At 42.0% G+C, this 11,765-nt stretch overlaps 1 long non-coding RNA gene across 2 annotated transcripts in view; it reads right to left on the bottom strand.

Annotated features, from left to right (window-relative positions):
- Positions 1-1,051: 1,051 nt before the first annotated feature.
- LOC139685828 (uncharacterized) overlaps positions 1,052-11,765 on the bottom strand; it is a 189,094-nt gene continuing 178,380 nt past the window's right edge. For both annotated transcript variants that reach the window (XR_011700230.1, XR_011700229.1), the window contains one exon: positions 1,052-1,145. This is a non-coding gene — a long non-coding RNA (uncharacterized lncRNA). The remainder of the gene's footprint in view (positions 1,146-11,765) is intronic.

Genomic DNA, 11,765 nt, shown 5'->3' with positions numbered 1-11,765 from the left:
AAGGCTCATCGGCTGACAACAGCAATTGCATCTCAGTCTAAAGGCCCTTCTCTTGGGGTCACTTCGACTAATCCGACAGCGCAGTTGCGGCCATTACCACGGCAACGAAACTCGGTTTTCTGGAACTCTCGTTCCCAAGACGGCAGCTAGTGAAATATTAATACAAAAATTATTACTATTATTATATAATGACTCTGATTTTCTTCCCTAAAATGCGAACCTGCAACTCATCTCGTACAAAAAAGTCCTTTTTTTAACGCAGAGAGCCCAAACGTATCAATACTTATTTTTTAAGGGGAACTTGCTAGTGTTCGCCTCTAAGCTCCTACGTCCCTTACTAGTTTGAATGACTCTTTTGCATTTTAGTAAGGAGCGTAAGTTATTTTATCACCGAGTCAATACGCAGAGACGAAATAATTCGTGAGAAAAACATTAAAGTCAAGCACCCACATTAAAAATGAGTCAAAATAACGATAGGAATGTTCCAAAATTCCATGAAAAATATAGAATCGTTCGAGGTCGTATTAGGAATTTTGCGAATCCCATGCATTTCTTCGCGGAATTCGAGGAAATACTTTATTACCGAGTGGATACGAACAAGGTTTTCCGGGAGGGCATTCAGGCGTACCCTAGCCATCCTTCCGTGGGTTCCCTTGCCAGCTGGCCAACAGATCAAGGCACGACCAGGTTGGGGATTACCCTACGACAGCTCTTACATTCATAACTGGAAAGAAAAAAACCCTCAACCAAAGCGCTGAACGTCCGACCGTTTTCCGCCAGTCCTCCACGTAGTGAATAATGCAAAGCATATCATGATTTTTCCTGAAGCTCGGCTACTTTGAATGGATCGATGAAAAGGCGAAAAATGTGCACGTATCAAAATAATTCCAAGGGATATACTCCTCCGTGTGCCATTTGAGTTCTGACAGAGACGGTTTACTTCAATCTACCGCCAATAGCAAATGAGCCTGCACTTAAGCACATAATGTCAAATATCAACACATTCTCATTCAATGATAATAAATGACAGTTATTGATAGCACTTACGTTATTTGTCACTCCGCAAAGCACACTTATCCAGTCGCTCCTCCCACGATTTTTTCCAAATGACAACTTCACGGTTCACCAAGGGGTTTTCAGAATTCCTGGAAAGATATGTAATTCCAATTCTAAGAATCACTCAAGAAAATAATCGAAGATTGCAAGTAATAGAAAACTACACCAACAGCTGTCATTTCACGTAAAACCTGTCATACCATCCTATTTTCAAACTATTTTTAGAATTTCGGATCCAATTGAATAATTAGGCCGTTTAAATTGAACTCATGTTAGCATCAACAAATTAGAGTTATGAACAGACAATTCATAAAATTTTATCACGAATAGGAGTATTGAAGTGCATGCAAGAAGTTGAAAATGTGACGCTTTAACAGAAGACGTGCTTCCCCTAAGCTATTTCACATGCCCATTCAATCTCCAAATAACAATCACCAAAATCGAATCCCCCACCTCGATACTTAGACTCAAAGAAGGTAACGACTGGGCTCTTAAAAAGGTTAATTTCAAAATAAAAGCTGAGCGTTGAAAGCTTTACTCTTCGTCAGGTTTTTACGTTTCAATCATAAAAAACATTTAAAATACTTGCCGAACTATTTTCTTTCCCAGATTGCACATCGTTCATTGATATGCAATCACTCTTCACTCTTCAAAAATATACCATAATTTTCCTCTGAACAACCCAGTCCTAAACCATATCCAAATCAATTCGTGTACGATATGCATTTTTTGCTCTCATTCATGAATTTCTTAGGAATATACTGACGTGTCAGCAGCTCGGTATATCCTCTACTAGACACAAAATTCACACTGCACTAACCAGATGCTGTAGTTACATTCTGCTTTCTTTTCATCAACACCACCAAACGCTTTCCCAAGTATAATCAAAAGATGAATTTCTCCATACTTTTAAGATGGAGCTAATATACTTTTCCCGTTTTTCATCCATATACTAAATTTAAAATTATTTTCTTCTCCCAGTCGCTTGGTACTACAATACAATTTAAACATAAATTAAACAATTCTAACAAACGCAAATCATGTAACATGGACCGACATGCTAACATTTCATGAACTAGATTATTCCTGCGTTCAGTAAATCTCACTACTGTTCTAAACTCATTGTCACTTCGAGGTAGTGAATATGGGAATCAGAACTTTTAGTTAATAATTTCAAATTAATGATCCAAAACAAAGATAATTTCGCATGAAATTTCAATGTTGTTATGAATCAATGGGTACAAATAGATATATGTATGGACAATCTAATAATTAAGAGAGTAAATGCACGTCTACTTCCATACGCCGAAAAGAAGGCATTATTGGTATAATTCCCGTAACTCTACAGGGGGCAAAAGAAGGAAAAAAAGAGAATCGAAACAACAGAAAATAGGACCGAAATATATGCATTCTATATGGAGCAAGGGAACAATGAAAGTATCTTGAGCCTAAAATTCGAGAAAGTGGATTAATTTGTAATTATTTACACTTGGGCAGTGTGAGGAAGAGGTGTAAGGCAGGGTTGACCATTATCACCGTTGTTTTTCAACGTATATGTGGAGGAAATGATAAAAGAGGCATGGGAAGAACTGGAGGTAGGAATGAAAGTCGGCGGGGAATTCGTAAAATCAGGTAGGTTCGCTGATGACCAAGCTTTAGTTCGTCAGTCAGCCAAGGGGTTGCAAGCATTGCTGAGTGAATTGGAAACTCAGGGCGACAGATATGGGACGAGATCAACATTAATAATACAAAGGTTATGCGATTTTCCAGAAAGAAGAAGACTAAGCTAAACATTAAAATAGGAGGGCAAAACTAAAGCAGGTAGAACAGTTTACGTATCTCGTAAGTGTTTGGACCAACACGGTCAAAGTAGTAGGGACGTAAGGAGAAAAATTGCGCTAGGCAAAGAGGCTTTCACAAGGAGGAGGGAGTTGATGGCAGGGACGTTGAGTAAGGATATTAAGAAAAGATTCGTGAAAACTTTGATGTGGAGAATATCCATGAACGGCGCGGAAACGTGGTCATTGAAGCAGGAGGATGGACGTAGACTGGAGGCTTTTGAAATGTGGGTGTTAAGAAGAATGGAGGTGAAATGGACTGAGTAGAAAACAAATGAGGAAGTACTTGGTATGGTGGGCGAAGAGAGGGGTTTGTTGGGAGAAATCCTATGGAGGCAGGGCAAATGGATGAAGGGCGTATTGATAGGCAGTGGGATGTTGAAGACTGTGATAGAGGGGAGAATGTTGGGCAAACGAGGAAAGGGAAGGAATAGGATAGGGATGTTGGACGGGATGAAGGGAGAAAGAAGGTACTCAGAGATGAAGAGGGACCTGATGTAAAGTAGGCTGCTGGATTGTGTTTCGTTAGGAGTCACAAAATATTTATTTGGTACTTGTGTCCATCCAAAAACCTGCCTCAACAGGTAGATTACCTTATAATAATAATGCCTGAGAAATATGGTATTGTATATGACACGGATATAAGGTGTGTGGAGACTGACGGAAGGGTTGCTGATAACTTGTGCGCTGCAAGCATTAAATTGGTTTGCCAGCAGGACCAAAAGTAGCAGGGTAAAGATATGTACTCCTCTCCAATGAAAAGAAGATAAAACTTGGGGACGTCAAACTAAGCGTACATGTTGCCTAAATACGGGGGGGGGGCCTTAGAAAAAATTTCTGGTGAAAGTAAAGCACAGAGGGAAGGAATGCGTGAGATATAAATTTGAATTGGATGTTCCGTTGATAGAAGACCAGGAAAAAATCTTTCTTCGCTGGCTTGATCAGGTTGAGGAACGGGCGATGTTTGAATCACCACCAACACCAGAGAAGAGAATGTTGTTCGAGACAACATGGACATCGTAAGATGTGTACCAGGAAAAGAGAAACATGTAGCATAAAAAAGTCAAAACAAGGACAGGATACTTTGGGAGAAAGTAACACAGGAATAAGCCATTGCCATTAATTAGGCCTCTTTGACTGTATCTACACAGAAAGGAAACGGCGTGAAGGTCATGCCTAATTATGAGCTAAATATTAACAATTAAAAATATGACTTAGTTTTTTGAAAAAGTAAAAAAAATTTTAGTTGCATTGGCTATTTTTCTAAAACTAAATTATTTCTCTGACTTTGTTAAATGTAATAAATATACCAACGCAATAAAAGTAACGGGAAACGAAAAAAAAGAATGAATTGCGAAAGAAAAGATAATGGGAATCCACCGGAAAACACCGGAAAAGAAGAAATATTATGATGTACCACACCACTGTACAAGACAACATCGCCGATAGGGGGTGACGAGAATGAAAAAAATTACGATAAAAAAGTGGCGAGAAACGGGAATGTCAAGAGAACAGCGGAACGAGGGGCGGGGGAGACAAGATAGAGGAGACAAGAGCACTTGGACACATGAGGGGAGAATGAGAGAGGTCCAGATGAGCCGCCCTCCCTCCCAACAGGAACACATTCCCGGGAAGAGAATGGATGGATATGGATTCGGAGGAAGAGAAAGGGACAGAGAGAAAGATATAGGAAAAGGAAACCACGACCACGAATCTACGACGTGACACCCCACTCATCTCCGTCGGCCCACAAATTCAAGGGCGCATATTGCCGTAAAAAATCTTGAAACCTGCAAACCTCAGAAAACTTTAAAGCGTCATGAATTAATTTGCATGAATTCGTTGACTTTCTGGCGAAGAAAAAAAAATGAAAATAAAAATGCACCTTTTTGAAATCGACGAGCGAATACATTAACGGGGGCAGATAAAGGGGAACTTAACCTGGAACTCGTCAACTGTCAAATACGCCGACGCCACCCGCCTTTCGAGAGTAAAAAAATGTGCCACAACTTTTTTCAACATCGCCAAGTTTCCGAGACTAAAGAGTTGGAGAGAGTTATGCCCAGCCACCCACTTCCTCACCTCCACCCTGCGAGCCCTCGCTAAATTCCTCTTCCATATATTCTATACCTCACTCGATGAAGCGGATGGGGAATGGTCACTAAAGGGGAAGGGATGGACCCGATTTCTGGAAGCTGAGATGAAGGGGGTAGAGCAGAGATTACCGCCAAAAGAGCCATTTGCAATTCTCAGCAGGAGAGGGGACCGGGGTAGAGGGCTGAAGCAAAGAGCCCACCAGTATAGGGGATGAGTGGAGTTGAAGTAGGGATTCCGTATATGGGAGAGACAGTAGGGGGAGACACGAAATGGAGTGAGGGGACCATATGATGGCGAAGGAAGGAGAGCAGGGACAGAAAGAGAATGGGAGGTGGCGGTTAAGGGCGCTGAATTGAGTTTCCCCACGAGAGAGAGGGGTGGGAGTGGAGGATTTGGCGAACGTAAACATGTCGGAGGGCGGTTATAGGTTGGGAAAGATGGCGGAGGTTGGTGGAGAAGGGAGGAGCGTGAAAATACTAACGCGGCGATCTTCTTCCTTAAAACAAATTCGGTCGTTCCGACAATAACTCGAAATATCTCTGTATTCCGGAAAGGAGGCATGACCACGCTACTACTCGATTTGCATAATGGGGTTTTTAAGACCTATCCCTGGTCCTTGTTACAGCAACAGCAACAAATCTACGTCGTTATTAAAAATATGCACGTGCAATACGTATTTCACTCGAATGCGGATTAATGTTTTGAAAATTGACCAGCGAATATTTACCTTTAAGAATCTCACAATCGGGCCGGCAAAACTAATCAAATAAACCAAAACTTAATCAAATTATTGAATCCACGACGTTGATGAGCAACACTTTAATTATTTTCCAACCTGCAAATCTGCAGGGGCATCAACATGTGAAGCGAGGTTTGGAAATCAAATTGTTTGGTACGCATGTACGCACAAAAAGTATAGTTCCATCGCTTCAGGAAAAAATATCTCTCTAATAAAAGGCAATAACTTTCTGTTAAGAAAACTGCACGCTTAAAGGCAGGATGGTATTTTTTAGAATGCACTAGTTGGACTAACTCAAGAAAAGTATAGTGAGTCTAATTATCATTAGTATAAAATTATGAAGTGGTTGATTTCCTTAGTATATTCATCCCCATTCCCATTATGTTTTTGTGTACGTATGGATGTATACAAGTATGTGTATGCATGTAGATTATGTGAAAATAATACATTATATGTGAATTTAAACGAGCATTGGATCCGAAAACACTGAGCAACGTCAGTAGTGGAAGCAAATTACTATCAATGATAGGAACATCGCAACTCCTTCGTATGCCTACCAATGTAACCAGTATGACAAGTGCTAATATTCAAGCCGCATATCTCCTTCTGCTTAAAATTATCTTTGATTGACTAAAATCTACTGACTGTTATCAAGGTTGTCATTCAACAACACTCTATAGTGCAGAAGGAATTCCTTAATTCTATCAGCAAACATCTTCGGTTAGTCTACAAGTTAAATTAACTAACAAAGTTCAATAAATAAAAGATAAACTTTGATGTAATAAATATATATTTGGAGATATCAACCTTAAGAAAGAAACTTACGAGGGCTCTCCTCAGAATTCAACAAGATTTCCGAATCAATAGCCGAATAATTTTGCGGCAGACGACGGTGGAGCAAACAGGTAAACCCGTTTTATTTGTCCAGTCAAACTTCCAAAATAAATTCTTCCTGAGAACACTGCTTACTCATCGTCGGCAGGTAGCGAATGTACTCCAGCTAGCGATCACCCACCATCCGAAACTCGGGGAGTGGGGAAAGAAAGTATCTGCCGAAGACACACGCGAATCCCCTTTTCATCCCTGATGGGTAACAATTAACAACGTAATACCTCCTACAACCTCCTCTCCTACCTTTCGGATTATGAAATTGGATGGCCGCTGCAGGAGTGCAAAAGAGAAAGAGGGAGAGGGGGGGGGGGGCAGGAGTTAAGACTTTTCGGGGAGTAGCTTGGAACGGAGAGAGGGAGAGAATAGGGATAGCACAGCATTGATCAACTATTTGAAATTTTGCCTCCGGCTGCGCTACGTCTCTCTCTCGACCAACCTTCCTCCACAACCCTTCCGCTATCTAACCCCGTCCTTCCCTCCCACCCTCTCAACCCATCTTGCTGACTCAGACCATACGAATGAGAAGCAGGAGATGGGGGAGGGAGGAGAATGGAATGGAATGAAGAAGAGTAAGGGGAGCGGGGATATGAGGCGACTTAGGTTGTCCATGGAGAGGGAGGATGTAAAATTGGAGTCGAATGGAGAGGATACGGTAGCCTGAGAATTATATGGCTGTGTTTTTGAAAGAGAAGACAAAGGGAAATAGCACTGGAGCCCGCAGAATATTTGGCAAGGGGAAACACAGGACTCTAGAAGGATAATCGCAATTAGATCCTCCGCGCGGATAGACTTGCTACTGTTTCTCTTACAATGCAGTATTTAGGACACGGGGATTAATGCTAGAATGATAAAATATTCCATCTCACTCATGCCTGAAAGAAAATAAAATAGTTTCGAGGATCAATTTCGTTGAAACAGTATTTTGCACCTACACACTCAATAGACTGTCAATATGTTTCTTAAGGTACGTACAGACATATTCTTGAAGTTATTGCACAATAAACTAAATAAAAACAATATAAATAGGAACATTTACAAATGGTTAACTTTTTAAAGAAAATGAAATGCAATGCAACGGTTCGGCGACGTACGTATTTTAGATTTTCATGCTGAAACTCTACAATATTCCAAATGATCTATATTAAAATATTTGAGTGAATTTATTATTTCTAGTGGGATCGTTAAACTACAAAACCACATATATCCAATAAAACATTCATTTATTCCTACATGAACAGTTCTTGACAGTCAAACTTTTTGTTAGGAAATCTATTGGACCGACTTCGACCTACGAAAGGCGTATAAACTGCATATATGCATGATGAAAGCAGTAATATGATCTTAATAAAAGCAATACGGGAATCGAAGACACTGAAAATACACGAATATATAGTGAACACCAGTTCTTCAAATTAATATATAATTCACCAGAAAAATCGTTGAGGTGGGTAATACTACGAAGATTATTTAGGATAATTCAAATGAATGACTCCATTTCCATTGGTACCCAACAATGCAGGACCCTGCCGTAATCGTTAGACCTTGCGTCATCGGTGAGGGTGTTTTCATAGAAGCAACTTTGAGACATTTATTCCAGGGAGAAATTCCTCTAGTCTTCCACCGAATGAGTCTCCATTCTGGCCGACGTTTCAAATGCATCGAAACGTAGGCCAGAATGGAGACACTCACCCAGAGAAAGAATGTGAGATTCCAGGCTCAGGCGGATTCCATAAAAAACCGTCAATTGCGAAATCTCGAATAAAAGTTAAAGCAACAATAAGAGACGCCATATGAAAAGAGGAGCGGCAAAATCAAAGAATGAGGAGGCAGGTGCGGAACTATAGCAACATTTTAAGAGGCCTCGCATCGTTTAAGAGAGGTGGAAATGTGACTTCCGAGTTCCCGGGAGTGGAGAGACAATGAGAGGAGGGAGGGAACGGGAAGTGTATTGACGACGGAGGGAGTAAGGAAGAGAATGGAAGATGAGGAGTTTTGAAGAAGGGAAGGAAGGGGAATCCGGGGAGGACGAGAACCAGCACGGGAAGGAACTTATCCAAACCGGAAGGGGACTAATCGGAAGAACAAAAGGGGCAGCGGGCGAATGGTGAGAGGGTCTAGGGGGTGGAGGTGGGAATCAGAACGGGGGAGGGCCAAAGCAGCCGGGACTGACTTTCCCCGTCCCCTTCGAAAAGCTCTTCAAAGCGGCATACAAAAGGCAGAGTTGAGAGATCTCCCGCGGTAATTTTGCGAGGTAAGACACACCCACCCATCAACCCCACTTCTCATTCCTCCCTCAATCCCTTCACCCTCCTCCGTCCCTTGCCTTACCGCTCCCAGATCAGATGAGCCTCGGGACCGGCTCTTTCCTTAAAAACCCCTCCCCTCTGAACTGTTCCCTATTTACCAATCACACCTTTCGGCCCTTTCACTCACATCACCCTTTTAGACCCGGTCGTTAAAAGAAGGCGAGGGATCGGGGAAATCGGCTGCTTTGGGCCCCCCACTGCCAACGATGAAACTTTTCCAAATCTTATGGCAGATGGGCGATTATCCGCCAAAACTTAAACTCTTTCGCTCCCCTCCAGTTCTCCCCCGCCCCTCTCCACTTCCACCCTACCCCTTCCTCAACACCCAACTTCTAAGACCAATTTTCGAGGGGAGAAGCACTGCATGCAGATCTGGCTGGGAAATATCCTTCTCCCGCCAAAACACTAGCTGTACTTAAGCGGGTTAGTAGAATGAACAAGGCTTCGGATGGTGGGCACTCATGCGCTGATGAAGCGGCAAAAATCAGGAGTAAGTCAAAAGACCATGTATTTCCACCTCTGAGTGAAACATTCAACGGAAATAAGCAGGACTGGTCAGATAATTCAACAATAAAGAAAAAATGGCCGCGGAGAATATTTCGATTTTAGAAATTCTTTAAAATCCAGGGATTGATCAACAAAGACCGTGACGGTTCCAGATTTCAAAAATAGCATCACTTGCTCTGAAATGTTTATGGAGTCAGGAGAAGTACGTCTATAAAAGTTTTGATTAAAGAGTTATCTAAAAGTTTTAAGAGATTCCTAGCTTTAAGAAATGCCAACACGAAGGAACTCGTATGCCTGCAGCTTGGAAAATTTGTAATCATTTCGAGATGAATACTGAAAGCCTTAGTGATGGATTCATTCTTATCTGGCTGATGAAGAGCTTAAATGATTAGTATTTTACTAATTATACCAGAAAGAAAAGGCTTGAGTCCCGTATCAAAAAAATAGCTTATATACACAGGGTAAACAATGTTGATTACAACATTTATTAGATAATTGGTCAACATTACAAACTAAAACGGCAGACAACCATTTGGAAGTTATCAATTATATTAATTAATGCGACAATCTCAAAATGCATCAGAAGAGGTTTTTTTAAATTCCCGACAGCAAAACTGAATATTATAAATGGTAAAATAGGTATTTGATAAAGCATTTCATGTATTAACATAAGAAGTGTACATGTTACAAACGTTTATTCACTGAAAGTCATTTGATCGATGATTCAAGTAATTAACAGAAATGTTATGCATCAAGGGATGAACCATTTCTAAGGAAAGAATAATTGTTTGCACAAAAATTACTTTGAACATGAAGGAAATTATGATATATCACAACAAAACATCTGGATTTACTAAGCACTTTATCAATAGTAAAGTCAACCACTTCATAAATATTACAATAAAATAAAGTATAAAACACTAAAATAATACTTATTCAAAGTAAGTATAGTCTCTCATTAATTCATTGACATCCATCAATTGGAGTACTAACAAACCTTCCCATTATGATAAAATTTATTTGTTTTACTCTTTCGATTCGTCATTCTCTGCCTGGCTTCTGCCGAGAACAGACGTGCTCGAGCTCGCTCCCTAGAACCGGTTCGACCCTACCTGAGACTACCTGCGTGCCTGCTGTTACTTCTGTGTTTGTTCTTCCCTAGTGAAGTGTAGTTTAGTGTTAGCTTTAATTTTGTGAAATAGTTAGTTTATTTAGTTTTTGTGCTGTTTGTTATTAGTTTTTATTAGTTTGGTAGTATTCCTTGTGGGTACTCTTAGTGGCTTGCGGTGGTTTTTGTCCGTCGAATCTAATTGGTTATCGGTGAGTGTTTTATTTTCTTTACCATCTTTTTTCTTTCCTTTCTTTACTTACTTACAAAGCGTAACTTATTGATTGAGCTAAATTTAACTAACCCCTCTTAGAAATTTTAGCATAGTGTATACAGGTTAGCTTTTGTTGGGAACTCAGTAGTTTAATTAGGATGGCTTCATCTAGGTCCCCTGTTGCCATGCTCGAAGGCACTGGCGAATGCGCGGCTTTAAGGGCCCGTATTGTCATGCTGGAGAGAATGGTGCGGGAGCTTCGATCGGAGATCGCTGGCCGGAGGACTCCCCTCAGGAGAGATGGTGCTCGGAGTGGGAATACGAAAACCCGCCACGCCCATATGGGTGCACGGATTCGTCCGAATGCTACACGTGGCTGGGCGATTAGAGACCTACCCCGTGTCCCATCTCCCAACGAGGGAGTGTCTCACGTCCGTAGGTCAGACGATTGGAGGGTTGTCTCTCGGGGCAAGGGGAAGGTAACGCTGCGGCGTGGATTGGACTCTGCGGAGGCAGATACCATCCCCGTCTCCAACAGGTACCAGGTGTTGTCGGATGACAGCACCACCGTACCTGCAGCCCCTACCCCTACTCCGAGGGCACTGCCTAGGGTAAGACGTCAGGGAACGGGAAGGGAGGGAATTGTAGTAATAGGTAGCTCGAATGTCCGTCGTGTAATGGTCCCATTGAGGGAAAGGGCGCGCCGCGTAGGCGCCGATCAACGGGTGACCGCCTGGTGTATACCAGGCGGAGGAGTCCCTCAGGTGACGAAGGCGATCGAGGCGGCGGTCAAAGGCACGAAGTGCTCTAGGCTGCAGGTCGTGGCCCATGTGGGCACCAACGACGTCACGGACCGTGGATCCGAGGAGGTCCTCCGTTCCCTTAGGGAACTGAGCTCCGAGGTGAAGCGCGTCCAGGGCGTCGAGGGGGTTCGGCTGGGACTAACGGTCTGCAGCATCGTTCCGAGGGAGGATCGCGGGTCTCTGGTTTGGAGCCGAGTGGAAGGCAT

This window comes from Hetaerina americana, unplaced genomic scaffold (assembly GCF_022747635.1).
Source record: "Hetaerina americana unplaced genomic scaffold, ioHetAmer1.1.p SCAF_1, whole genome shotgun sequence".
Taxonomy (NCBI): domain Eukaryota; kingdom Metazoa; phylum Arthropoda; class Insecta; order Odonata; family Calopterygidae; genus Hetaerina; species Hetaerina americana.
Note: the sequence above shows the minus strand (reverse complement) of the source record. Positions and strands in the feature narration are given on the sequence as shown.